The sequence below is a fragment of the Rutilus rutilus genome (genome assembly GCF_951802725.1).
Source record: "Rutilus rutilus genome assembly, chromosome: 4".
Classification (NCBI taxonomy): domain Eukaryota; kingdom Metazoa; phylum Chordata; class Actinopteri; order Cypriniformes; family Leuciscidae; genus Rutilus; species Rutilus rutilus.
The window spans coordinates 5133527-5138189 of NC_140212.1; positions in this window are offsets into that span (position 1 = coordinate 5133527).

The following is a 4663-nucleotide window of genomic DNA, read 5'->3' on the forward strand; positions in this document are numbered from 1 at the left end:
AACTAGCTCCGCTGTTGGGAAAAACGCTGTGGTTGCTTGTAGCGCTGTCCTATTGCATGCAGAGCGTTTTTGAAAGACAGCCGTTTATCCCGCCCCTCAGATTGAGCCCTGACAATGGTGAGTTGCCAGACCTAACATCTTGATGTAGGTCTGGCTTGCCAGGCTAATTTCCAGGTTTCTCAGAAGCAGAAGTCATCATAGTTGGGTGAATGAGAGACTACATTAAACATTTTTTTTGTGCTCCAATTGGCTCAAATAGCAAAAGAAAAACGCCACAATATTATATTCACAACTTTCAAAAAGAGTAAAAAAGAAAAAAAAGTAAGATTGATAACGGCAGTCGGAAGAGAGAAAGATATAGCAATTTTACTGTCTCTGTATTAGAAACACCCTCACCGCAGTTAACTAGTTTTTTGTAATTTGATGCAAAGGTAATATAATACTAAGTATAGCGTTATAAATATACATCATACAAAATATATATATACAGTAGTCAACATTTGAAGTGGATCAAAACCTTTCATCAAAGTTATACATGAATTTTGAACAATACCCGGTCTTGTCTTAGGACAACTTTGATGAACTTTTTTGATCCACTTCAAATGTTGACTATATAAAAACGAATTTACGATGCTGTTGACAGTTAAAACGCGTCAGAGTCTGTGAAAATGGTCCATTTGGTACATCGCAGCGACTGATGCTAGTGGTCTTTAGCGTCCTTGTTCGCACGCCCGCCTCCCATGCCGGAAACCTGGGTTCGAGTCCCGCTCGGAGCGGGTTGAGTAGGACCGGTGATAAAGCCTTTAGCCACAACCTGCAACTCACTGGATCCTTCACTGTAAACTGAAAATAACTCATTACTGCTAAACGTTTACTCTTTGAATTCTTGCATCCTGGTACAAGTTGACACCATTGTGACTAAAAGTTTGCTAAGAAGTATGTCCTACCAAAGCAAGGCGGTATTTGACTCTGATCAAACCTATCCAATAGGAGCAGACTGAGAGTGACCTTAGACATAACCAGTGCATTATGGGTAAAAGGGATTATTTTTCGCCTTTCTACCACACATGCAGCCAAGTTTTATTCCCATCAGTGATTTCCCCTTTTAACGATCATGTGATACTTCACACTATTGTTACACGTTGCATGTTAATATAATTACAGTATCACTAAACAAGGTGTCACAAGATTACACTAATGTAAATAAACTGTGACCATGATTGTTCAGTCAGAGAAGTGTTTTGTAATAGAAGAGCTCCGACTGTGAGCACACATCTATTAAACCTATGATTAGGTGGATCTGAGCTCTATGTGAAGACGCTGCCGTCATAGCAACCCAAGAGACAGGAGTCATGGCAACTCTGACTGGCCAGTTCAAGCACACCATTAAGAGGGTCTCACCGATCTTCATTTCCCCTCATATAAAAAAACGCTGCTGGCATGGTACGGTTCTCTTCGCCCACGCTCAGGCACACGCAGATTTTATTTATCCACCCACAGTCATCCAACTGGCCATTATAAACCAGTACACAGCGTGCCTGATCTTTACCGTGTTCACAGCATAGTGTTATTATTTTGAAATACCGATTATTGATCAGGCTAAAATGGCAAGGAAAAGCTGCAGCATTCTTATAACCCTGTTAGTTCACTTTATCCAGGGCTTTTCCTGAAGAACGACAGCCGTGTTGACGTTTCCGGCAGAGCGGAGAGTATTTCTGCACATGTTTTTTGACGGATGTGTCAAATTCAACAGTCGGGCTCTGCAGGGGCAGCTTTCTAAAACCGTATGCTTTTAGAAACGAAACGGTTTCTGCTCTGAGACCTCGGCTATTTCACATCCTCTACCCGACCATCTCACCCTTGAAGTCACATGAATCATTCAGTTCTAGCTTGTTTGGTCCTGAATGACCACACAAAACTGACTTCACTTTTCTTTTTGTGTATGTAATGGAGAACTAATGCTCATGTAGTTTTCTCTTATTTTCTTGGTATGCAAAAAAAACTAGTAGACAATAAATGATAAACAATAACAAACAACCCTGATGGAAAATCCATCTTAAAATGGTCCAATATGATCAGTCGTTGGTAGACCATCTTGGACCAGCAGCAAAGGCCAGTTTAAGGTCGTCAGACTGGTTTTGGACCAGCTAGAAACCATGTTCCCAAACACAGCTACCATCTTAAACGGTCTTCTCCAAGCATGAGCGTTTTGTTGTGGCTACACAAGAGAGGAGCAATAATGTTCTGACCGGGGTTTCATTATTATTCACTCCTTACCTAAAAGCAGAGAGTCAGAATGCACTGCAGAAGTTGTATTGTTTGCATCCTGAATGTATTTTGGTGGAGCTATTTTTTGGCTTGTATTGAAAAAAAAAAAAAGTACTCATTAAAAGATGTTTGTTTGTTTAATGCATAAAGGGACATGACGGTTTCCGTTAGCCTGCGTGCACATGAATCATTCAGTTCTAGCTTGTTTGGCCCTGAATGACCACACAAGACTGACTTCACTTTCTTTTTCTAGCTTTCTTGCTCTCTGTCTGTGCATGTAACTGCTAGATCATTTCCTGATCTCTCAAACCATACTTTTAAACCTTACGTAAGCCATCCTGTTTCTTCACAAGATGTACATTTTGGGGGCATAAACGGTTGCAATGGAAGCTTTTTGTCTTTACTTTAAAAACCAAAAACACTTGTGTATTAGTAAGCGTTCTGTTAAAGCTTAAAGTCAAAAAAGTCCACCTTCTTCTAAGTGTAGTATTATATAAGTACTGATAGGCCCATATCATATAAGTATGATGAGACGTATCATTCATGTCTGTTGCCAATTATGCACTGAAGTTTTATTCTCGGACTTTGAATTTGCTCAAATCCATAACCCTTGGAGCATTAGTAACAGTGATGCTTACCATAACAAGCACCGCTATTAACAATATTATCACCCGCACAGTATGAATATGTAGAAATAGACTTGTTCACTCTGCCTAGTAGACATCAGGGACATGATAATTCAGTGTTGTGTTTCGTCTGTGTGTGTGAACACCTCCAGTGTTGTTCTCTGAACTGAATTATTCAGTATGTGGAGCGCCCAGAGGCCACAGGAGGTCATGTGATCACTCAACAGGTGCGTGTGCGCCAGGTACTGTGTACACGATGCTACTGTTAGAAAACTCTCAGAGCCACAATCTAAAACACACACATATCGTACGCCAGGTGAGGTGACTCGAGAGGAGAGGAGAGAAAGGAAAGGCAGAGGAGAGAAAAAAAAAAAATAGAGAGAAAGGAAACATTGAGGTCATGAAGCCCTTAATTGCCTGCTCCATTTTCAGGCCTGTGCTCCTGGCTTTGTCCTCTATTTAGAATCTCTCTCTCTCTCTCTCTCTCTGTCATATCCCTCCGTTTTTTACTGTACTTTATTAAAGTGACTTTTACAGGGCGAGCCATAGTTCAAAATGAGATTCTATTATAAAATCCTTGTCACAGATACTCGCTGTGCTCTGTTATAAATGAGGGAAGCCTGAGTTCTTTGGAAAGTGTCTTATAGGTACACTAAATCATTTGTGTCAACTTGAATAGCACTTTTTTAATACAAAAACTACTGTCACATCGGGCAGTGAAACAAACAAAAAATATTAAGTACACTCTTAAGTTTCTCCTTGGTATGTCTTTTTACAAAGGGCTCTTTGTGACATTTACTAACATTTGTGTTGGCCTCTGCAAGTATTTCAGTTGTGTGAATAATAAATGCCGTTTAATAGGTAAAAAAATTATAATTATGGCTTGGAACATTTCTTTTAGCCGTTGCTTTGAATTTTTTTTTTTTTTTTTGAAACAATTTCAGAACAGAAAAACTTTGAAAAGTTTGAATTTTGAATATCTTTTTATAGTGTGGGTGTTTACTGCAAAAAATATTCTTTTTCTTTGTGCAAACATCCTTTAAATAAGATACATTTACTGATTTTAAGATACTTTTTGCAAAACGGAAAAAAAAAATCAACTCAATTTCTTCTGTAAATTCTGTAACGAGTTTTCAGCAGCCATTACTCCAGTCTTCAAAAATCCTTCTAATATGCTTATTTGCTGCTCAAAAAACATTTATTGTTATTATTAACAATACTGTTATTGTTATTTCTTCCAAAAACAAAAAAAAATTCTGACCCCAAACCTTTAAACAGTTGTGTACATCTACAGTAGTCAACATTTGAAGTGGATCAAAACCTTTCATCAAAGGTTTAAAGATGAACTTTTTTGATCCATTTCAAATGTTGACTACTGTAGATTCAAGGATGTTGAGATACTTATCCTGAAAAAACAAGAAAAAAACACAGAGAAGTAATAATTAGTTTGCTGTGGCGAGAGGTTTTGTATTGCGATAGAGAGTGTCTTCATGTGTTAGCGAGTGTTCAGTGATGTGGGAAGCTTGAGATCCTGAGTCAGCTGTCCGAGGTGTAATCTTTAGCTTTTACGCCGTCTGCGTTCAGACACAGGTGAAAGTTACGCTTACTCTGACAGAAAATATCACAAATCGCTTAAAGGTGAAGTGTGTAATTTTTTCATTCGTAATTACGTTCCCCAATCCTAGTTTCCAGAGAGATGTGCCATAAATAAAAGTGCAGATATTGCACTTTTAACCTTTAACAGCCCATTTGGGAAAATTCAAACTGTT